Source organism: Phalacrocorax carbo, chromosome 12 (assembly GCF_963921805.1).
Source record: "Phalacrocorax carbo chromosome 12, bPhaCar2.1, whole genome shotgun sequence".
In the NCBI taxonomy this organism is placed as follows: domain Eukaryota; kingdom Metazoa; phylum Chordata; class Aves; order Suliformes; family Phalacrocoracidae; genus Phalacrocorax; species Phalacrocorax carbo.
This window is the reverse complement of record NC_087524.1, coordinates 120,288-145,749: the sequence shown is the minus strand read 5'-3', so window position 1 is coordinate 145,749 and position 25,462 is coordinate 120,288. Positions and strand designations below refer to the sequence as shown.

The following is a 25,462-nucleotide window of genomic DNA, read 5'->3' as shown; positions in this document are numbered from 1 at the left end:
CTTCCAGTACTTACAGGGGGACTATAGGAAAGATGGGGACAATCTCCTTAGCAAGGCCTGTTGTGACAGGACAAGGGGTAACGGTTTTAAACTAAAGGAGGGTAGATTTATACTGGATATAAGGAAAACATTTTTTACACCGAGGGTGGTGAAACACTGGAACAGGTTGCCCAGAGAGGTGGTCAATGCCCCATCCCTGGAAACACTCAAGGTCAGGTTGGATGGGGCTCTGAGCAACCTAATCTAGTTGAAGATGTTCCTGCTCACTGCAGGGGTGTTGGACTAGATGACATCAAAGGCCCCTTCCAACCTAAACCATTGTATGATTCTATAATGAAGTTTCTAACATAAGACAAACTTCATTTACTTGGATTGCAAAGAGACAGTTCAAACTCCACTTTACAGTGAAAGTGGGTGTATCCGTCTCATAGTACACGTTTAGGCACATAAAAATCTTGCATTGAAATACTGCTTAAAAGTAGCAGAGTAGTACAGTTTAGCATGATGGTCTATGTTCAAGAAAGCAGAAAGGACTAGAGAATTAGAAGTATCCTAAAAATTTACATAGGACTGATTTGTTAGCCTTCATTTTTCACATCAGTCACCTATACAACATTATTCAAACAACAATGATCTTACAATAAAAATGAGCCACATCCCATTTTAGAAGTGTATCAGCACCCAGTGCTGTTTTAAGAATGGACCTTCCTCCACTTCCTTCGGAAGTGAAACCTATTACTCAAACTATAGGCTTTTTAAGACATCACTAAATTGCTAGTTTGGATTATAGTTCCGCTAACAGATTCTAAATAGACTACACTAACTTACACTTATAAACGAAGTTTCTGTTATGTATCTTAATGTTGTAATTCTACAACCAGACAGACAAAAGCTAGGTATTTTAAAAGGACATCCAACAGCCTAATCCACACTGCATGGTGAGAGGCACCCTTCCTTTACCGAATAAAACATGGCAAAAGCAACTTTTATTGGTCAAGAGTAAGTTAATTATTATCTTCACTAAGTCAAGCACAGAAAGTGCAACATGATGCACCATCAACAGTAAGGCAGATGAGATGGTCTGTGCTTCCTCAGATTTTTAAGTGCAGCTAAGCAAAGTAGGAGTCCAGTTCCATGAAAAACTAAATTAAAGCCATCCACATTCCAGCTTTTAAAGAAAAAAATCAAGCCATGAGCTTTCTGATCTGCCTTTTTCTGGCTTTCAAAACAATAGATAAGATACAATATGAAATTTCCCATTGACCAAAAAGCCCTCTGCTGCTGTAGATTTCATAGCCACCCAGACATGCAGGGGAAAAGTAGCTCTGTCGCCTTAACGTGGAGAGCTGGCACGAGCTCAGCACTCGGCAGCACCACAGCACTCCCAAACCCCAGGTGTTCTCACCTAGATCATCTGAATTGCACCAAATGCTGTTTTTGCCTCATATACCCAGAAGCATCAATACCACTTAAAGCTGGTTGAGGAGGTTGCAACATCTTGCAACTTCTATACTATGGTACATCTTTATTATACATTCCTCCTACATAGAAGTCTCATCCTTCCAATTCCAGTGGCACACGCTATTGGCATTCTCTCAGAAACTTAGCATTTTTGGCATACTTTTCAAAGATTATTTTTTCACTGAGTATTCATCAGTAATAAACTGCATTACTTTGTGTTCCATCACAGTAAGGGTCCTATTTATTCCAAATATCTCTATCGCCTGCTAGATTCATAGAGCTAGCTCTGAAACTTCAATTTAAAAGCAAGAATTTCTGGCTCTGATGGTTAAAAAGAACACCATTTAAATATGACCAGAACCTGCACAAGCAAAAACCTGTGAGTTCCCCACATATGTGTCTGGGAATTTGGAAGATAGTGATCAATGTCAGCAACAACTTCCCTTGCAGATAATACGAACATGACCATCCATCCAAAAGCAAGGTATGTGATGAAGAAAGAGCGTTAGAATTTACAGAATTTAACTCAAATTCACTGCGGGGTCGAGAAACAAAATAGTTGGATAAGAGCAACCAGTGATTAGCAGAAGAGAGAGTTCAAATCATCTCCTCATATCCAAATCAATAACATTTTTTCAAATCACCCTGATCCTTTCTGTGATACACAAAAAACCTCCACCTCTTAAAAGCTCCAGAATGTTTCCCTGCAGGATGTTGGCCTCCTGAAGTTTCCACATCAGACATCTGCTCTGCATTCAGAGGGTTCTCACCACCTCTTGACCAGCTGTCAGAACAGGTTCCCTCACACAAACGTCTCAAAATGGCAAAGAAGTAATAAATAAACCAAAAAAAAGAAAGGAAAAAAAGAAGGCAAAAATGTAAATTGGAAGAAGCTCACAGTAAGTTATTAGAAAGAAGGAATACTGAAATGATGGAATTTCCTTCACATTTACTTAACCAAAAAGCCCCGCTAAAAAGTACTTGAAGGTGTGACAAATTCCACTCTTGGGCACAGAATTCCGGTTTGGCTGGCTAGCCATACTGTACACAGGCTGTTGGCTTTGACTCATGCAATCACTTATTCCTTTTTGAAAAATAGAAACTAAAATTGCTAAGCAAGTTGATTTCCAACTGCAATGATTAAAGACGTGTGTTGTAGGGTATAACAATGCAAATAGAGACTCAAAGTATGCTAACAATACATGTTACATCCTCAGGTAACTGAGGCTACACTCCTTTCTCAGTGGAGAAATACACAATGGAAATTTGGGAAGATTTTATAAACAAAACAATTACCTACAGTAGACCTCTTATTTTCTTATGATAATAATATTCTGAGTCCCCAAAGTTCTGGACTGACAACTGAAGTCATTACGAAAATGAGAAAGAAATAAAAGTTGACTATTGACAGGCCTGTCAAGGGCATAAAGCAGGAAAAGCCAGCTGAAAATCTTGTACCTAGTACTTATGTAGTGAGGTACCAACAAAAACAAGATGAAGGCTACTGAGTTAGAGGACATTAATGTGGAAGGACTGGCATATGGAGGCTGTCTGCATCATCATTTTGTCTAGTCGATACTGTCTCAGGGTAAATTGTCTCCATGTACAAACCATTCATTTTTTAATCAGTAACATTCCAAAAAGTCTTTACGTACTGTTCATCAGTCTTAAAATATTGTTGGTATTCGAAATACAGCTAAATAAAGAAAATGCCTTATGAGAAACAACAGTCAATTATCTCATGAATTGGTCCTTTGTTCCTGGTCCAAGACCTAATACGCATTTTTCGCAACAATTTCAGAACACTTGCCTTGCCCTATACCTGTCATAGATGGGCCTTACACTTGACAACTTCCTACCTTCTTGAAATAACCTACTACAAACACACACGCAAAAAAATTATGCCTTCCAGTTCTCTTTTTGGGGCTTGCATGATCCTTCCTCTCCCTGGTTCAAATTATTTCAGTCTCTCCTATTAGGCCCCATTTTCCAGACCTCAAATTATTTGATTACTCTTCTCCCAGCCTCTGTTCAGCTGAGCTGTATTTTCTTGAGGCATTTGCCCTAACCAGATGCAACACTTCAATTGAGGACTTACCTGTACATAAAATGACACTGTTCTGTATGTTTTACAGCCTATACTAATTATTTTTATCCTTCCTGATGTAACATTTGCCCCTTTTACAACATCAGGGATTCTGGAGAATTGTTACCTACTTACTTGATCCCTACCCTATATTTGTGTATTTCACAACTTCTGCAAAGAGTAGAACTTTGATCTGTCCCTATTTATCTCCTAAGATTTTCTCAATTTTCTCAAAATTATTTTGTGTCCTTAAACTTGTCCTATGTATGTACATTCCCTCCAAGTTTTGGGGGCATTTTTAGGGAATCAGTTTTGTAAGTACACTCTCTATTCTATCATCAAGGTCATTAAACAAAAGATTGAAGTGAAGCAGAATGAGTACAGACCCAACAGACCATGGTGGATCCACATTCAATACAACCATTTCATTTTGACAGACAATCATTAATAACCACCCACTAAGCACAGTCATCCAATGAGTCTTGCTCCTACTCTACAGTAGTTTCTTTTAGGCCATGTTTCTTCATTTGTTTGTAAGATTATCACATGAAACAGTGCCAAAGGACTCACTAACGTGAAAATATTAAGTCACATTTTTCTTGTCAATTCATGCCTCATTGTCATGTTACATAAGAAAATTGAACTGGCATAACTATTTACTCTTCCTTAATTTGTGGTGGCTGTGACTCATTCTTGCTGTCTCCCAGAGGCATATACTTTGTTGAATTTGTTCAAAACATGGAAGATGAGAAGAATAGTCTGACTTCCTGGTTCCTTTCTTTCCACCTCTCCTTTTCATTTTCCAGTCTTCCAGCATCTCAAATAGCAGATAGTGATACTGACATAGTTTTGGTCACTTTTTTTTTCTTTAACATGTCAACAGATGAATTTCATTAGATCCAGCCTAATAAATAACCCATTCAAGTACTAAGAAGTATGCAAAAGGCTTGCTTCAGATTTGCCATCCATCTTTAACATCCTCTGTGGTTTTAATTTCCTATTGTGCTAACTGCTGCTCACTTGTACTCCTCTTCTGCTAATGCTTTGAGAATATTTTCATAGTACTTACTTCAAATACATCTTACAAAATTGTGCTGCCTATCAAAAACCCCACGTTAGAGAACCATGGTTACACTGGCAGCTAGAAACACACTGTGGTGCTCAGTGGTGCTCCAGTGCTGCTTGCTGGCTGTGCAACTCTCCCAGAAATGTCAAGACAAGGACTCAGGAGAAGGAAGGGGCACTTCTAAATGAGGGGGGCCATTTCTAGTTCAACAGCAATATGGAGATCTGCAATAAGACAGTAACACAAACAGAACCAGAGCTCTCCAACCCAGACTTGCAATCACACCAGCTAGGGAAGACCAATTAGCAGATCATTTGCAGCATATTAGTATCTCTGTCAATTACAAAATCTGTCTCTGGACACCCAGCTAGGCAGACAGAGCTGGGTTGAGGCAGGACACGTACTTTGCCCACATACTCATGCACATATATTGAATAAGCTATTGCCAATAAAAACCAACATTAAGCCTGACAGATGATCCTACGGATACTACGGCTCTCACAGTGTATTTGCTCTGATAGCACAGTGCACAAAACCAGCGACCCTTCTGTACATTCCTACATTGTTGCACCACTACATGTAGAAATGTTAGTTAATTGCTGTCATTGCTCCAAATTAAACTACATAATAGATTCTTGTTATAGTACATATGTATGTGGCAGTTTAAGATGTAAATGTTTGATTTCATTATTCTAAACTGGCAACAAAGAACAGGAAGAAAAAAAGTTTAAAGACATCAGCAGCGGTAGTGCAGCTCTGCTGATTCTTGCCAGATAATTAATACCTAAGTTTTCTTAAGTAGGGTATTTACCATTCACCCAAATTGTTTATTTCCTTTTCACAAGAATTATACAATGATTACATAAACCTGAAAACTGTTAATTCTCTTCTGTATACGCTGAGCATATTCATAGCCTTCTAGCCCTTCCCTTTATTGAAAAATTTCATCTTGCCATAAATACCAGAGACCGAAAGAAGTAGGATACTGTAATACAATTGTAAATTAATAAAAATTGGTAGTATCTTTGTATGACGTATGCAAAAGTATCCTTAAAATTAATTAGTTCCCCTAAGATCATCCAAATTTCATCTGACACATTGTATAATTTTATGACAATACTTTATAAATAGCAGAGCAAAATCTAACAAGTTTAACATGAGAAGAAAAAGAATGAAAATACAACTTGCGTGGGTTAGGACGGTAAATTAATACTTAGCTTTTGGGGAGTATCTGGCTTTATCTAATTAAAGCACACATACTAACATTTTTGAAGGAAAAAAGTACCATTCCAGGCATAACCTGCTTTATCCACCACAGAAGGAGGTGGCTAAAACAGATTGATCATGACTTAACAAGATACCGACCATCAGCTGAACTGCATTAACTGACTAATGTATTTCTAGTCCAATTACCCTGGGAAGCAAAACATGATAGTATAAACCACTAGTGAATTAACTATATATACTCAAGGAAAATCTCAGACAATATACTAACAAAAGAAAATTTATGTTGCAACTGCTTAGTCACAAATTTACAGCTTAACCACATTTGTCCTGATGACGCAAAGTAATTTACAAGGACAAATATTCAGGCTTCAACTGGTGGGATTTTGGGGGGGTTTTGGTTTGTTTTCTGCTATAGACACACTTCTAAAGAGATTAATGTTTTGGAAACCAAACTATGAAGGTGAGCACCTGAATTAAATCTAATTTCTCTCTCTTGTGTATAGATATTGCATACAAGTTACATAAGCAAAGTCATCTGCTATCTCGTAAGAATTCATTGTGATGTAGTTTCATTATGCTACTTTGCATATCCTCCAAGAACCCTTTGCCCCCCAAGAAGTAGTTAAACAGGTTTTAGAGCTAGTTCTGTGAGAAGACAGACAGCACATGATCTGGTTCCTCTTCTCACTGAGCTGGGGATGTGACTGTGCTGGAACAGCCAGAACACCCAAATTCTACTCCCAGTTCTACGCTAACATTCTCCAACAAGCCACACCTCTGTGCCCATCCATTCTACCTACCTACGATACCATGCCAAAGTAAATTTGTTGAAATAGCTGGACTGAAAGACTCCAAACAGAATTCTGGTAAAAAAAAAAACAAAAGTGAAAAACATGCCGAGAACTGAGTTCACCTAGATTAATCTGAAATTCCAAACAGTAAAAAGAATGCTGCCTGCTTATGTAGCAAAGACAAGAAATCCTCAGCCCCTTGCTTGTCAGGGGAAGCCTTGTTTCCAGACATCCATCACAACAAGCAAGGGCATGGTGCCATATAGAGCAGCTGACCCTGATTCCCACACATTTAAGCTTGGGTAGCAGCTACATACAATTTGACAGGGAAGGCTGGAATGGAGGCTGATGTAATAAATACCCAGAGGAAACTAATGTTGTAGTGCCTCAGTTCTCATTCCTCTGAAGTTTTAAGTGCTGTCATCTTTTCTATCAACCCACCAGTGGTTACTATTTGAATGGATAAGCTAAACCTAAAGATATTATCGACACAAAGAAGTTGTGCATATTCCTTTCTTAAGTATTTACCAATTACCTGAGCCTGCCAGCCCGCTCTTCTTTATATTGGCTTCCCCTTTGATGGGTCAACAGCTTTGCAACTTAATTGGCTACTTTGAAACTGCAAAGTTTAGACTGATTACACTTTAAAAGTAAGACCATGTCCATAGCTCTGTTTTAATATGTGCTTATATTATACTGAGTACACACAGCTTCTGCCAACATTATTACTTCTGCAGACACAGATGTTTGTTATCCCTGCTTAACTGGGCACAGCAAGAATTAATCTAGAGCCAGAACAACATGCAGACAACATACTGTCTCACTAAAAACACCTTCCACAAGTAACCTAGGAAGCTATGCAATTGCACAGAACACAGTGGGATCATTAAACACAAATATACTCCCAGCAAGGGCTAACCTCCCCCACAAAGAGCAAAGCTGCAGTCAAACACTTTGGATAAAAAGTGCTAAAAATTTGTGTGTATCAAGGACTGTAGACCACATGGTCCCGTACACAGACTTCACTGAGATCTTCCTGGGGCACATAAAATCAACAGGTATTATATGAATAAATCCATTGTGCTTCTAAAGCTTGACTCGTACATAAGTCCTGCCACCACATCCCTGAAATATTAAGGCAGAACTGCAAAAAATACAGCAATAGAAGAGAAGAAGAGCAGATGGGAAGGGAACAAGGGGACTGCAACAGGTGCCTTTGTATCATAAGTGATTATGCATTATTTCACAATACTATTATCTGGAGAGCAAAGAAATTATGAGGTAACAGCTTTAAAAACAACTATAGACACACAAATATACTATACATGACAAATCGTAGAATTCCCTACCACAGAACCCTGTCAATTTCAATTCAATTTGGTTCAAAAAGACTAGACTTATTAATGGAGGACAGGCCAATCAGAGGCAATTACAGATTATTACCTAGATCCAGTTCAGGAAACCCCTAAGCTACTGAGAGTTGGAAAGATAAAAAACCAACAAGGGAAGACATCTTAGATGTGCCTTTTTCTTTCATAATCTTTCTGTATGCATTTTATTTAGCCCATAGTTGACACTGCTTGACCAATAGAAATCATGTAAGCCTAGCCAAAAGCCCTTCTTAAAAAAAAAAGCCAAACCAAATTATAAAAAAATACAAAAACAAAAAAAAACACATTACAAAACCCCAACACTTAATGAATAAAAAGCCATAAAAATTAAGACAAGTAATTACCAATTGATTGTTGGGGACAAAGAATAAGAAAAAGTCGACTGAAAGAACAAATTTTAAATAAGACAACCAGAGAAGAGCACCAAGCAAAGTTTCTTCCTTTATTAACCATTCTGTCCATTGTCAACTATCAGCCTACCAACACAGAAACACAATAAAAGAGGCATGATATTAAGTCCAAATATATTAAGTCCAAATACACAAACCCTAGTAGCAACAGGTATATGCCTAAACTAAAAAAAAAACCACCTAGAAACCTGCCATAAAATTGACAGAAAGAAGGAGAGAACCCCATAAAGCTGAAAAAAACATGTGATTCTTGGGAACAACCAATGAAGATAGTTGGGTGGCAGAAATTAAAAGATTCAGAAATGTAAAGCACGTGAGCTGGAGGCGAATGCCAAACAGAGCACCCCCTTAACAATTACCACCACAGTAAGAAACTGGGCTAAGCAGATTCTGAGTCTCACTCAGCATGGCAGTTCTCATGTTTTTCACTGAGAAGGCCAGGAAGTCCAAATACGATAAGCCAACTCAGTACTAAGGCTCACATACGTCTGAAACCAAAACACCACACTCAAGTTCTTCTGTATTTTCCTCTGTATTTTTCTTGTCTTTACTGCAAATGACCTGAAAGAGCTAAGTGAGCAATGTCATTCTACTTTATCAGAGGCAGATCTTGCATAAAGTATAAACATGCAAGGTACATAGATTTATTTTCCCAATTACTTACATAATAGATATTGTTGCTTTTTATTAGTACATCTTCCACATTTATACATTTCAAAAATACACGCTAATACTTTGCGTAGCAATTCTACCTAATTATCTCTTCTACTAGGCAGAGCTATATCTCTGATCAAAACATAACTAAATATGCAGTCAAGTGACATAACATCTGTATCATTTATAACACAAAGCTTTCAATGCTGGCATCCTGACTTCATCCAGAAATCTGAAGGTACCAGCAAACATATCTTCCTGTTATTTCATTCAGTGGGAATACAAGATTCACAATGCTGAAATTTAAACACATAAGAAAATAGGACTGATTCCAGCTGTAAAAACATCTGCATTTCCAATCCTGGATTGATGCCTAAGGCAGCAACAGCCACTGAAGTCACAGACATTCTCTCCTGGGAGAAACTCCTGTCTACAAGAGAGGTTACTCCAGTTGTAGAAGCAGGAGAACAGACATTATTAAAAAGATGACAAATGTTGCTCTATATTGCCCTAGTCTAAATCACATTCATAAGAAGCAGCGATGATGATTTTGTCTTTGTAAGGGACTAGTGAAGGTCAACTCTGGGCTGCTCTAAAGAGGTCGTGGAAAAACTGTTGATCAGCCTCAGCTGCTTCTCAGGGCAGTTGGACAGCAATTTCTCTGCACTCCTTTTCTTCCTGAGCTGGTGCCTCTAATTCTTCAGTCTCACGTGATGCCATTCTTACTGAAGGAATTTACTAACCACTCCAAATGATCAGCTCATGCAGTTAAGAGCAAAGAATGCTTAAGAGGAGTGTGATCAACAAGTAAATCAGAATCACAGAATAACTGGGGCTATGAAGAACCCCAGAGGAGGTCTCTAACGTCAGCTGAAAACATGACAAAAGAGGTCAGCTCAGGTTGCTCAGGGCTTTATCCAGTTGGGTCTTGAAATCCTCTAAGGACAGAGACTGTACAGCCTCTCATTCAAATGCACGAGTGTCCTAACAGAGGAAAAAAAAAGTCTTCCTTGCAACCAGCTGAAACCTCCCTTGTTTTAATTTATGTCCATAAATTTGTAACATACTTCACATGCTTCCTGATGAAAGTTCCTACTACTTAATGATTTTCACAAACCAAATGAGGACATCAGTGTGACTAGACAATGAAGACATTATCATGTCCTATATAAAACAGAGACCTACTGGCACTCCCATATCAGCTCAATAGGCTGGCATTACACAGAAGCAGTGAAAATTTAGCATATAGAAAACATGGAATTGCCACTGAAAATTCTCAGAGTTCACCCCAAGAACAGATTTCCATTGTTTTATTGAAGGATCAAAATTTGAGTGTTATTAATACTCAAGGCCCCTTGCAATTACCGACAAGATAAATATGAAAATTCATTCACATCTTTGGATAACAATACAGGCCCTCGCATTTAGCATTCATGTCATTACTCAAATGAATTCCAGACAAGCTGGAATAAGAAGAGGAAGGGAAGCCCATGAACAACCTGGAATATTGTTGCACATCTTTTATTGATAGCATCAAAATAAAGTAGGGGGTAGAGACGTCAGGAAAGGAGCACTATACCTAGCACAACCATTTTCAGACCTGCCAGAGACAGCTAAAAGTGAAATAAAACAGTACTAAAACAAATTAGCATTTAATGTTTTCTGCTGTGAAAATCCAAATTAAAAAACATGTGAGAAGTTTAAAGAGTTTAGGATTAATTAGAAAGCTTGTTTCAGGCTTTGGATTCGTGTTCAAAAGATTTTACATATTTTTAATTTACTGTGGAGACATGAGATAAAATATCTCAAAGGTCAAAATTTATTGATAAATGACCTGCCAATCCAAACTTGTGTACAAACACTACATGCACTACTTATCAGAGGAAAAAAGTGATATAATTTTGTAAATGATACTTGAAGTAATATTTTTCACAGCAGAATTAAGCAATTCAGTTAGGCATGACACTGCAACAGTCATGCATTTTCCACCTTTTCTGCCCCAAAACCTCATATATTCCTTTGCAGAATAATCCTGAAAAATATGATCTTGCTAGTACTGCTGCTTCTGCCTAGAAATGTTCCTGGAGCTACAATCAGAAAAAGCAACTTCCACTTGAAAATGTCACTCTCGATCCTTAGTCCTGAGAAGCATTCTGTTCTTGGAGAGGTGACAAGACTCCACTGTTTTCTGTCACTGAATGCTGCCAGTTCCTACCAGAGCAAGAACCAAATACAGTGGAATTGCCCAGGTACCTTTCCAGGCTGCAGCTGTGATAACAAACAAGCAGAGGAGAGCCCATCACAAGCAAAAAGTAAACAGAGAAAAACATAATGGACAGGTGGTAAATGGCTTAATTTATGTGATAATTATACTGCTGAATATGACTGCTATAATTATTAACAACAGTAAATGGACTGACTGAAGAAATACATTACTAAATTGATTTAACTTTCTATCTCTCCCAAAAAAGAAGAGCCCTTTAAGAAAATACATTTGCACAACAGAAGTTATTTCTTCTCAAAAGCTGGCTATCTCCATATCAAACCTACAGTCTTAAACCCAGCTATCTAAAAGAAGATAATATAAATATCTTTTTGCTAACAGGAAAGTTATATTCTTTCCTTGCCCATTCTCTCCTAAAACAATACATTTTAAGAAAAATGTCTAAAACAATGTTTTAAAAAGCTCCTCTGAAAAATTTGTGGAACTCGTCTAGCTTTGAGAATTTAAACAAATTAGGAGCACCTTAAAAACATCGTTTTCAATGAATACTGTTGTTCATCCTGCAGCACTGCCAAGATCGTACTGCAGCATTCTTTCCTTGCTCTGAGAAAAATTAATATATTTTAAATCTATCAAGCATCCATAATCCAAGGATCCTAAAGTTTTTGTTGGCAATACCTTTTTTAACATACTTCAAAAGTATTCACAAAAACTCCCCAGATATCATCTATTACAATGTAAGTACTGCATAGATTTGTTGTGCATTACAATGTCCATAACAGACATCACAGAGAATGCTGCAGTTTACTAATCACAAGTTTTATGAAGCTTTGCTGTCTATTTATTACCATGCCTCACGTACAGTATAATGGAAAAGTTTTAGGGAACAGGCAGAGTATATATATTAACACTATTTTGTTTTAAAGAGTTTTCTCTCCCTTTCCCCCACCATGACCTATTTTCTTGAATAACATGCAGACCTAGTGAGGACATTAACCTGTTTCCATGTCACAGTACAGCTCATGTACCAATATGCTGAGATGCATTAGCTGCTGTTTATTGATCCTTTTTTAAGTTAATTCTGCTGGGATGCCAGCTGGAGGATCAGAAAGTCTTTTGCTATCCTCTGCTTTGTGACACACTTTACTGATGCCCAGAATACATTTATTTTAACATTTTGTGGAAATACTTACAGCAGAAAATTCCTCCTCTTCAAACAGACTTCCACATCTGAATCACTCTTACATATTTTTAGTCCATTCATTATTTTCAAAAGTAAAAATGTAATAAATCACATACCATTTCTTAAAAATAAAAAACATAAGAATTAAAATTCCCCAAACATTACCTACTACGAATACTGATTTATGTTTTTCCAAGTATTAGAAATGAACAAGCTAGCCAGTCTTCACTGAAGAGTATAAAATGCCAAAACAAGTTTCATGTAGGTTGAGGGGGATGGGGGGGTGGGAAGGGGAAAGCCAATTTCCCCTTGATTCCCCACAGGGTTATCATACTTGAACTGTTCTCCCCTCCCCGCCTAGTACATGGTGTATACCCCTGTATAAATTTTAGTGAGCCAAACCATACCATAAAAAAGAATTCTAGACAAGACACTAATATGTGATCATCATTTATTACAGTTCATCCTACCTGCTTCTGCCTTTAGCATTATTAACCTTTGAACCAGCAATTTCTTATTGCCTCTTTGCAATGTACATACTCATAAAAACCTACCTTTGCATCAAGAAGCGTTTATACCATTTTGTAAGCTTGACTATATTTTAAAAATAGATGACTACAATAAACCCACATTCACTGTTCTGATTTAAACAGGATGGGAAAGCAGATGAGCTTTAACTGTCTGAATTTCCGGAGCTGTAAAAGATGATGAGGGAAAATAATTCAAAAAGCCAAGCTTCTAGCTTTCAAACTCAAGGACTGCAAGCTTGACCAAATCCATGCATCAAATCAGTTATGGCAGAATGTAACAAGTCAGGGCCTATTGCAAAATGATTAAGCAAAGGATCACCAGGGTTCATGTCCTCTCTCAATTTCAGGTCCAACCACAACTTAGTGAGGATTCCATTCAACCGCAATTCAGGCTTGGAGAGATGTTCAAAAGAAAGAAACATTTACAGTCTCTATCTACGAGTTTTAAAAACCTTATTTCTCCAACTCTCAAAAAAAACCCCAAAGATTCAGACATTTTGCTTTTAATTACAGAACCCGTGGGAAATGAGTGAAATGCAATCAAAGGAGTAGGGAAAATTACAAAACAGATATGGATCACATCCTGTATACTAGAAATGCTATGCAAAAAAGGAAGATACTGCTCTAAATGGGATGCTCTAATTGAAAAAGCAGGAGGAAACAAATGGGACCAAGGACACAGACAGCATGATCACAAGACTCATTTCATTAGTAACTAGGCAGCAAATTATTTTTATTGCCTGCAGAAGCATCTGACCAAAAGCATTTTTCTTCCAACACCTTTTGATTCAGTTGGCCAATTTCCAATATCTTGAAATAAAAAAAAAAATAGAGATCCAAAAATAATTCTGTTCCTATAGATGACATGAAAACTGATGGTCAGGTGGAGGAAAAAGACCCTTTTTGGCACTTTTAGCGAGGGGGAAGTAGGAAAATTCACCTCATATATTTGATTTGGCAGCAGGTCAATCAATACAGACTATCCACAGCACCGTCCCTTGATATAGAAGAGAATGGGATGAAAGATTGGAGGAGAAGAGATAAGCAGAAAAAGAGACAAGCAGAAAAAGAGACAATCCAAATACATACATACAAATGTAATTTTTTTCATTTCTGCAGCTCACAGAAACTGTGACCTGCAGACAGTAACTTGTTCTAATACCCTTACAAACTGAGAATAACTGGACAAGTATTTACATTTTGTGACCTACTCCTGTTAGGTAGGTTGCCTAGAAACATCTTACCTCAGAATGAATGGAAAAATGGATTTTGTTGAATCTATTTTGTGAAATCCATGGAAATAATTTTCCATTAAGCTTTACAGCACTGAGCACAAGGAAGATACTTAATGAAGAACACATGAAGTAGACATGTTAATATACTCTGAAAAGGCTTCCATAGACAAATACGAACCTGGATACAACATGCAGAAGTGTTGGTGGGATGACTCAGCTTCTAATGATACTTAAGTTCATTTTCTTAGCAGCAGCCTAAGGTTATTAATAACTCCCAGTATGCTACTTAAAGTTGTGCATTCATTTTCCTGTTAATGGTAGCAATAGGTTCTTCATTAATGGCTTTAAGATAATGCTGGGTTTTGCCATATGGTTGGATTATTTGAGGGTTTCTCATGAAAAGCCAGAGGGTGTAAGAAATTGTTGCTATATTTAACTTCAATGTCCTCACATGCGCAGCAAACAATTGGAATGGACACTGTTCTGCTATTTACAAGTGCAAATGATGCTCAATATTTACTGCATGTTCTGTTTAAGAGGACTAAAGGGACTTTAAACAAGAGAACATATGGATAGATCAGAGGATCGGTAATGCAATACTGAGCTTTTCACCTCTAGGTCATTGGTTAAAATATAAACTGTTCAGTAATGAAGGCAAGCTATTATCATCTGACAGGTCTGGCCTTTGCAAATAGATCCCCATCAAACTTAAAACTCACCATTACAGTTTGCATTCCTGAAAACAACTCCACCCCAAGAAGTAACAAAAAGTTGAACAGAGGCGGTAGTCTCTTTTTCCTCAGGCATCATGGCGTCATCTCCAGACCAGGATTGAGGGAGAGTGGCAGAGTAAAAGTGAATATTACACCACCAGTAACACAGCACATCGTTCTGCAGATCAAGATTGCATCTGCCTCTCAGATACCCAATTATAATTACCTCTGTACCAGAACGAAGCTTTCAGGTTTTTAGTAATAACGAAAGAAGACAAGACAGAAGAGACATCAATATGCAGGTTTAAAAACTGAAATTTCACAGTTCTGCTAAAAGATTTCTTTGGATATCTTGTTCAAAGATGCATTTCATAAGGCTGAAAGTTTTGAATAAAATGGTCACAGTGTTCTAGAAAAGGAATACCAAATTTAATATTCATTTTGTTATGTATTTGTAGCCAGAATGTTTAAACAACACTTACAGTAGCAACATATAAGAATTCTGAATTAAACCAATTTGCAGGAAATACAAAAGGATTTATTTACAAGTTACTATGAATGACACTAGAGAAGTCATGGGTGTACAGTATTTCTTCACAGCTGTGTTAGACAGAAAATGTTCGGATTAGTCCATAACAGCACATAACTTTCTGCATGCTTTCATAATTTGAACAACGATGGGTTTAAGCCTGAAAACTGTAAGCCTAGTTTCTTCCTTTGCCTCTTTATAGTTCGGCAATAATCACAGCAAGTACTCTCTTTAGGGCACTAGACAACAAAAACTACTGGAAGTTTTATACTCTGTGAACATGAAACATTACTTTTAACATTTAGGACTACAAAAGAACACATACTGCTCACAAATCTTGGAAAGCGTGGAAAAAAAATAAGTTAAATAAGAGCTTCCTGCCTTCCTTGCCGGTTCCTTGGTTTTTACTAAGGTGTTGATAACATACCGAAGTTTTTCCTTCCTTTTCCAACAACTCCAGAAATCGAACACTTTAGGAAAGCCACAACACATTAACTTCGCAACTGACTGACCACACAGAAGTTTAGCAAGCTGAATGATTGAGCTGGCAAGTAGTCTACTGCTATAAAATCAGAGCAGCAGAGACAAGTGAAACCCTAGTTTGGCAAAACACTAGTCCTGCATCCCATAGACAATGCTGGTGAGATCTACCCAAACCTGTTAGCTTTCTCAGGTCACAGAACAGGAAACCCCATGCATCAAGTAAGCTAACAGAGCAAAAAGAAAGAATAAACTGCATGCTAAACTTGCATGTCAGGAGACACAATAAAAGACCTATATATTGGAAAGTGTCCAGGCTGCAGCTAGGGGATGGTTCCTCCTAGCTGTCTCACACACAGGGTGCAAGCCTAGAAAAGGGGACTGCCTAAAGATGAAGGCAGAATCTTAAAGACTGAAGGCTACCTCTTACTTAACTTGCAGTTAACAGGAATGAGAGAGAGATCTGTGGAAGATGATAAAAATTCCTTGACAGTCAGTAACAAGGTTGCTTGCTGCTCCCCTCTGCCATCAAACACTGCGTATCTGTGCTAGGGAATGACCTTCAATGACAAAAATGAACAATAACTGTGGAATCATAACTGCAGCCACTGTTGATAGAAAAGAAAGACATTAAAAGGCAAAGTTTAGACAAAGACAAGAAGCGGAGTATTTCAGAGAACAAATTAAACTGTTTGAATAAATGTGGGTGGAACATATGTTAGGAAACTGAAGGACGTGTAAGGGATTTAGATTTTAGAAGGTTGCATGAGAAAAATGAAAAGACTAATGAGTTCTACAGGTGCCAATAGGCACATTTATTATGAGACATACTTCTATTGGTTCTGAACAGTAGGTAAGCAGACTTTAAAAAACAATAGCTGTGACTTTTTATTATTCTTTCATCCTTTAACCTCAGTTTTCTTTTTACATCACATGCTGCGTTTTGTATAGTTGCACCAAAAGTTATTCAGGACAGCCACAACTGTTCTTTATATAGATATGCTTACAGAGCACTAAAACGCAATGGAGACTAAATTCTGATTAGTGTGGATAGAACCTACTATAACTACAATAATGTGATACTTAAGAGCTCTGCCACTATTCTTTTATCTCTAGGTAACAAGGTTTTTGAAGCTCCAGACTGGAAAATAAACACACTTTCTCTTCTATGTACTCTCCATGAAAATTCACATAAGAAGGCTTAATGCCTAATAGCATCAACAGGACTGCATAAAGAAGGATTTAAATTCTCATCCATTTTAATGAAGTCATGACTACAGTCTCAAAATAGACTGTTAACCCAGAACATAGAGAAGAAGTGACATGATTTTTACCTGCAATGACTGAAAGAGATGAACTGGAATGCCTTTACAGCTGCCACTAGCATAAGGAAAGCAAAATTTCTACATTCTCAGGGCAGGGGAAGGGAAAGTTCCTATTTAAATCAGTCTGATAAGCAGCATGCTTGATTAGATATACTCTTAATTAGGCACTGGAATAGAATTTAAAGAGTATCCTGTCTAGGGAAATTATCATTATTTCTATCACTGCCTAAATGAGAACAGATTTCAACAGACTCATTCAAATTCAAATACATTTTTGGTAATTATTTTTAAAAGCTGTCATGTTCAAGGTGTGTATTACCTCACCAGTTATTTTTTCAGCACAGCAGTACTTTCGTTTCCTCTGAAAATAAACACAAGACTGTCTATGTTGCTATTGTTGCACTTGCCGTTGTTGCCATTGTTTTCCAAAGCTGCTATTTAATGTCAAGTATATTCCAGCACAAAACCTTTCAGTCAATTCTGAAGAGTAGTACAAGCTTAGAGAGGTTTGTTTTAAGTGCATACTTCTTTCTTTCAAACTGCATGAGAAATTACACAACTGTTTTTCCTCCCATTTCATATGCATTTTTTTTCCATGATTATAACACTCAGGATTTGTTCTGAAATCTGAAAAGCTCTCTGAATTATTTTCACACACACGATCAGCCACTGCAATACTTTCAACAATTTCACTCAGCTGAAAGACTGACAAGCCACTGTGCCTGTAACTTTCTGGAAGCAGAAAGTATATATTGTTATGGTTTCTATTTAGGGCTGTAATCCTCACGAATTCTCACTCATAATCCTCCTACTGAACGAAGGGTTTCAAGCAAAATCAGATCCCGGAAAAGCAGACACCTTCTGCTTTTTTTAAAGAAGAAAAATTACGTGCTTTTGCCTACATTGGACCAACATAGTAAATATAGTACAATAACCGAGCGACTTGTTCTACTCAAGAGCTTCTACGCAAGTTTAACTTTTAATGGCAGCTGATCGCGTCCGAGCTATTAACCAACGTAACACAGTGTCACTGATACGACAGTGATTCAAAGATCCCTGCTGATAAAAGACCTTTTCAGCCTCCAGTATCCTCCTCTTCTCATACCTGCTACCGCTTCCCGCTCTCAAAGCTGACCAGCTGTGGGTACGCGGACGGGGCCTGCGCCGGCGGTCGGAACGAGGGGCCACGGCCGAGCCCCAGCACAGGAGCCCTGCGGGCCGCAGCCTGGCCACGCGTGGGCTGGCTGCCCCACCACCAATGGAGGCCGGGCCGCGTGGGCACACGGCGCTGCGCTGTTTCACAGGGCTGGGAGGGTCGCTCCGCACACATGGAACAAGCAACCCGTTAACGGTTGGTCTGGGCTTTTGTTTGTTTGTTTGTTTTCCCCTCCGGGGAGGGGACAGGAGGAAAGAAGCCTCAAGGACTCCCGAGAGAGGCGGATCCGGCGTTCCCGCCGCGCCCCGCAGGGACACGGCCGCTGCCGGTAGCGCGGCACGACCTTCTCCCGGCCCCTCCAGGAGCCCGCCGTGCGGCGGAGGGGAGCAGTCCCTCCCGTCCCGCCGCTGGAGCCACAGCCCCGCTACCGCCCAGCGCCGCAAGGGCTAGGACGGCTCCAGACAGCCGCAGGGAGACCCCGCTGAGGAGGGGGGAATGGTGGTGGTGGTGCGGTGAGTCCCTACCTGCTGGCGTCGGGTCCCGCAGCGGCGCGCAACGTCCGTCCCAGCCCCTAGCCGCCCTCAACCCCCGCTGCTATAGCTACGGGGAGCCGCGGCAACGCCTCTCGCGAGAGGCGCCATCTTCCCGCGAGAGCCACGGGCCGCGCTGGTGGGGACGGCTGTCTCCTCTCGCGAGATGGTTGACGGGGTCCGGTCAACTCAACTCAACTCAACTCAAACCAAGTCAAGTTCGGGCTGGCCCGGTGTCTCCCTCGCCATTTCTCATTCCCTTAGCCCAGGGCAGGGGAACCTTCCCCCAGGTAGGGGCGCTTCGGAAGGCAGGTGGCATAACTTGGTGTCCCGCCCCAGAAGTGGCGAGAGGTCTCTGGTGTGTTTGACTGGCCTCCTCGTTGAGAGGCAGCCCGCAGCGCTGACCCCAGAGCCGGCCCAAAGCCAGGACGTAGCTAGCAATGATTTCAGGTGTGTGCGGGGCCGACTGACTCCTAGTAAATCCCCTTGCTCTACGGAGGTGGCGGCGCTGAGGGTGGTTGCCGGGGCCAGGGTAGGGCGGGCAGGCGCAGCACGGGTGAAGGGCTGCTCGGGCCAGGCCCGGACCGGCCTTGCTGGGCGCTCACGGCTCGCATTGGTCACAGCGCTGGGGCTGGTTTCACCCAGAGCAGCTTTGCACGGTTCAGTGCCGTGAGCCCATACAGCAGAGCTTGCTCAATAGAGGTGCCTAGGTCGAAATACCTTTTTATTGCTAGAAAAGAAATCAGTGTGCTTGCAGAGTGTGTATAATCTCTTACAATTGCAAAGCATGGGCTGTGACAGCTGTGGGATATAGAATCATAGAATTATTAATGTTGGAAGAGACCCTTAGGACCGAGTCCAACTGCCAACCTGTCACTTCCAAGTCCACCGCTAAACCATATCCTCAAGCATGATGTCTACCCTCCTCCTTTTGAATACCTCCAGGGATGGAGACTCAACCACCTCTCTGGGCAGCCTGTTCCAATGTTTGACAACCCTTTCAGTGAAGAAGTTTCTCCTAATATCTAACCTAAACTTCCCCTGGCACAGCTTGAGGCCATTTCCTCTTGTCCTATCCCTTGTTACTAGGGAGAAGAGACTGACCCCCGCCTCACTACAACCTCCTTTCAGGTAGCTGTAGAGAGCGATATGGTCTCCCCTCAGCCTCTTCTTCTCCAGACTAAACAACCACAGCTCCCTCAGCTGCTCCTCATAAGACTTGTTCTCTAGACCCTTCACCAACTTTGTTGCCCTTCTTTGGACATGCTGCAGCACCTTGATGTCCTTCTTGCAGTGAGTGGCCCAAAACTGCACACAGTACTCAAGGTGCGGCCTCACCAGTGCCAAGTACAGGGGCATTATCACCTCCCTGCTCCTGCTGGCCACACTATTCCTGATACAAGCCAGGATGCCATTGGCCTTCTTGACCACCTGGGCACTGCTGGCTCATGTTCAGCTGGCTGTCAACCAACACCGCCAGGTCCTTTTCTTCCAGGCATCTCTCCAGCTACTCCTCCCCAAGCCTGTAGCTTTGCATGGGGTTGTTGTGACCCAAGTGCAGGACCCGGCACTTGGCCTTGTTGAATCTCATACCGTTGGCTCCGGCCCAACGATCCAGTCTGTCCAGGTCCCTCTGTAGGGCCTTCCTGCCCTCCAGCACATCGACACTTCCACCCAGCTTGGTGTCATCTGCAAACTTACTGAGGGTGCACTCAATCCCCTCATCCAGATCATCAGTGAAGCTATTGAACAGGACCGGCCCCAACACTGAGCCCTGGGGAACACCACTCATGACTGGCCACCAACTGGTTTTGACTCCATTTGCCATTACTCTCTGGGCTCAGCCATCCAGCCAGTTTTTAACGCAGCACAGAGTGCACTTGTCCAAGCCGTGAGCAGCCAGCTTCTCCAGGAGAATGCTGTGGGAGACAGTGTCAAAGGCCTTACTAAAGTCCAAATAGACAACGTCCGCAGCCTTCCCCTCATCCACTAAGTGGGTCACCTGATCATAGAAGGAGACCAGGTTAGTGAGGCCGGACCTCCCTTTCATAAACCCATGCTGGCTGAGCCCGATCCCCCGGCTGTCCCGCATGTGCTGCGTAATGGCATTCGAGATGACCTGCTCCATGACTGGAGCCAAAGGTAACTGGAGCCAAAGGTATGACTGGAGCCAAAGGTAACAGTCCAACGCATTCATGTCTAGCCAAAGTTTACTTCCAGCTTATGTGAGAGCTGGGCTTCCTCACAGGTTAGAGCCATGACATCATATATTCAACATCATCCATCCAAGTACTTCAGGTGTGAATTAAACCATCTGAGGATCTGGGAAAATTTGAGTAAGACCTTTTACAGTTGATTTTCTGAACACTAGACAGTGTGTCAAATTAATATTAAGCTCTCATTCCCTGAACTGCACCAGCTGCGTATTGCAATATGTGATTTTCCTGTCACTGGTGCAGAGTCCTGGTAATACTAACACTGCTGTACTGGTATTTTTGGTGGTATCCAAGAAACACATTTCAAGCCCACTGAAATAAATGGGTCCCATCCTGTGAATTCAGGATCATTCATGTAGAAAGAGTCTGAAGATGAATGGGGGGACGGCCATTTCCATGAGCAGTTGGTATCTCAGTGCTAGCACCCTGGATAAACAACCAAATTACTCAGACTGAAACATGAAAACATGAAGGCTTTCTCTTTTTTACACTTTCTTTTCTGCCTTTGTATTTCAGTGTACTGACATCTGAGAGAGACGTCTTTTGAAACAATCCTTAAAGGAGTGCCACCAGCTTTGTAAGTTGTGGAGGAAGTTCTTTTTATCCAGTTGTTGAGCCCCATTTTTGCATGTGAGTGAGTGAGTTGGTGCATAATGTTCTGTACCTAAAAGATCTCTTTCTGGGTGCCAGAATGACCAGCTTTTCTGATAATCCAGGTATACTGTCAGTGGTATACCAGATGCATAGAGTATGCCTGGAGGACTGGGACTACCTTTTGCTCTGCCCAGAGCAAACACTTAAAGCATATTGTTTGTATATATGGGTGTCTGCAATACTGTTTGTGCTGCAGCTGTTAATATGGCATTTCTAACACCTCTAATACAAAAAATGTTTGTGCATTTGGAAAAATGCTTGTTTTACTTGTTGTGACTTCCCATCCCATTTCAGTCTTTTGCTTTGGGCATCAAGCCAGTCATACTGAGGGAGAGAGCAAATGAGGAAGGCCTCAAGCCTCTCTTAGGGACCAAAGATAATTAAGAGAAACGTTTAGAGATAGCTGATATAATGAAGCCCTGAATCCGTGCTAGCTTCAGGCCCATTAAAGTATGGCTGTTTTTATAATAGAATATGGAAGTAATTACTCATCTGAGCCAGGCACTGAGAAGTTTGATTAAAGCGTTCTGTAGTGTAATTGAATTTGTATAGCATCTGTGAGCAGGGGAGGTCCTGTGCTATAAGGCCCATAGGCTGTCCGTAGGCTGTCCAGCCAGAAAGTTTCTCATTTGTTTGTTCCTACTTCCAGGGGCCATTTTGTTTTCCCTGTGGTGAATGATATATAATGAGATTGTTGCTTAAGGCAGGAACTTGCCCCAGTAAGAAGGGGAAGTCTGCAGAATCCTTATTTACCCTTTTGTGTAGAGGGCTGTTTTGGAGCACAAATAAAGCATTACTTAGTTGGTAGTCTTTCTCACTGCTGTTCGTGGCCTTCTTGTATGTTTTTTTTCTCCCCAGCTACAGATGCAGGGATCTGGAGTAAAACAGCGGTGCTGCCCTTGGCTCATATCTGAACCTGGGAAAAGTTGAGACCTTTGTCAGCCTTTCATAGTATGGTTGTGCCTTCCCTGACCAAATTTCCCCAAAATAAGTGTTCCCAGTAAGCCTTGTAAGAGCAAAGAAGAACAGCTATTTTGGTTTGGCACTAGAAGAACAACTTAGAACCATAAGTTAATCTTGCCTTATCTATGCATTATTTTGTTCACTGTGGATTTTTGAAAGGCAAATGTTCATTGTAACTCTGGCTAGAGCTATACCTATAACTTCTTCCTGTTTTTTAAAGGGTAGTTGCCCCTGTCTGCAAATTTATTTGTGTCAGTTCTCCGTGGAAGTACATCAGATTAATTTTCTTTAGATGAAAAACAGACTTTTAAAATAAAACCCCTTTGCAAAAAACATTTTGTAGTTTTTAATTGTTAATCAAAAGGTCAAAAAAAAGAGGCTGCAGGTTTTCTTCAAAAAAAGTTGGAAAATGTGCATTAAAAATTTTTATATAAATAATGTTTCTAAAAAGTATAATTGAAAATTAAAGGAAGAGCTTATGTTTGAGAATTTGTTTATTAAGCTGACTGGAGTTTAGGCTGTGTTTAAGGGCATTGCTTCAGAGTGGTTTATGTAGTTTTCTTCCCTTTACTACATGTGTTAATTAGCACAATATATATCTGAGCAAGTACCTGCACTCATTAAAGCATCATGTAAGCTGTACTGCAAGCAGAAGATGATCATCTGAGAGAATATGACACTGTGCATTAAGTACAAAGAGAGCAAGAGGTACAGCATAAAGGCACTGCTAATTACATAAGCTGAAGGGACTTTTACTAGTACATGAATATAATTAATAGTGTCTCAAATCCCACATACTCAGCAGTTCACAAAAGTTGTAGGGTTCCATGAAATGTGCACAATCTTCCTTCTCCGTGTGTCTGCAAATTTTTCTTGATTATCTGTGGTCCTGGTCAGGCACACCTCCAAGACAGAAAGGCAACTTGTCTGAACTAGTTTGTAACCTGCAGTTTGAGGATTTGAGCATAGATGAGATTGCATATAAATGTATTAATGTGCTGTGAGCCAGCAGACTGGCTTGCAAACTTTTCTAATACTCATTCAAGAGCAAATAGCATATGTGCTGCTGATGGGCAGCAGTGGACCCCGTAAGTTGCCAGAGAAGTGCTAACAACAGCCTGTGCCAAGTGGCAGTCCATTGGAAGTGGGGTGTTTGCCAGATGATCACACCTGTGGCAGTCGTCTGTTGTAGAGAACCTACACCTGCAGACATGCTAAGCAGAAAAAATACCTTGGTGCAGTGAATGTTCAAGCCACGTGCCACAAGTCAGTACTTCCCATGGAGGGACAGCCACGTACAGACCTCTGCTCCATAACAGAATGATCGTGTTCAGGCTCTTGGCTGTCTGGTGTCTGCCATCGTGTATAAGAGAAGTGAATACAGTATGATTTTAAAAAAAGTTAAACAACACAAAGCCAATATTCCCCTAACAGCCCGAAACTGTTCCAGATTTTATTTCAGAGAGTCACTAAGCCTAATGACAAAGCCATCTCCTCTAAATGCTCTGTCAGTAAGAACATCAAATGTAATTCCCAGATGTTAGTTGTATGAATTATATCATCACCACTAATGGCAAGCTGCTGACATGAGCTAGACGATTATGAGATGCAAACCCTTTGATTAGGGAATACACTGCAGTCAAAGGGAAGATTTTCTGCACAACACAGAAGCATACCAACTGTGCTCCTACCTGCTGAATATTTATGCCATCGGTTATAACTTCAGTATGGCTTGGATTCTTTATCATACATGTTGCCTTATATGAGAGAAATATTTCAAAGCTTGGAAACTGTAAAATAATATTCCTAAAAATGACACTGCAAATAACTAAAAGTGTAAGAACTTTTTCTTCTGAATGAAAGATCTGAATGTCACAAAATTCTATCCAATCTGTTTTTCATGGGACAGCCCCTCTCTATTAAATGGATTTTTGGCTGCTGTTCCATGAAGTTTAAGCTTAATATCCAGTACATCCTGTATGAGGGAACCATAGCCTGCCTTTACAAGAGGATGGGATCAATAATTTGTTAGTTCTGTTTTGTCTCTAATTATGATGATCCTGCTTAAAAACAGATGACTGAGTTTCCATTCTGTAGCTCCTAGTATGTGGGGGAAATCCACTGTAATTAAATTTTAGAAAATCCTCTTATTCTCAATATAAATAATTCTCTGACATAGGCTATTCCTCTGAGTCTACATCATAGCGCAAGGAAAACAAGGAGCAGGAGCAGATACTTACTTCCTCTTAAATATTTGATCATTTTGGACAAACCTCTGCCCCGAATATGGTAACGGCAAGCCTCACTGCAATTAGTTATCTTTGAGGCAGAGTTTGGATTACTGATTTTTCTCACTTTTAACGTTACTTTGGGTAATGACTAAACTAGCATGTGTCTTAAGCTAACAGCAAGACAATAGTCTGAATTGTTCTACAACGTGTAGTGTTGTATTTCATTTCTCATTTTGTTCTAGAAACAAAAGCACATAAATACTGCTTTGAGATTGAAAGTGTACTTGCAAAAGAAGAGCTATATGCCTCATTAAGCAAATTTACCAAAACTGAAGGATCCTCTTAGCTTACAAGTATGAATATTATTAATAATTACAGTGATACAGTACGAATTCCAAGAACATTGC

The 25,462-nt window shown here is 40.2% G+C and overlaps 1 protein-coding gene and 1 long non-coding RNA gene across 10 annotated transcripts in view; one reads left to right on the top strand and one right to left on the bottom strand.

Annotated features, from left to right (window-relative positions):
• The window catches only part of USP54 (ubiquitin specific peptidase 54), a 102,508-nt gene extending 83,418 nt beyond the window's left edge, over nucleotides 1–19,090 (bottom strand). For 6 of the 9 annotated variants that reach the window (XM_064463591.1, XM_064463598.1, XM_064463599.1 and 3 more), the window contains exon 1: nucleotides 18,986–19,089. The gene's annotated coding sequence lies outside the window, so the exon portion shown is untranslated. Of the gene's footprint in view, nucleotides 1–18,985 lie in introns of all 9 variants that reach the window. The other 3 variants (XM_064463603.1, XM_064463601.1, XM_064463600.1) reach the window with 3 other exon arrangements.
• The window catches only part of LOC135315453 (uncharacterized), a 24,676-nt gene continuing 18,299 nt past the window's right edge, over nucleotides 19,086–25,462 (top strand). The window contains exons 1-2 of the long non-coding RNA XR_010374913.1: nucleotides 19,086–19,441; nucleotides 21,724–21,784. This is a non-coding gene — a long non-coding RNA (uncharacterized LOC135315453). The remainder of the gene's footprint in view (nucleotides 19,442–21,723; nucleotides 21,785–25,462) is intronic.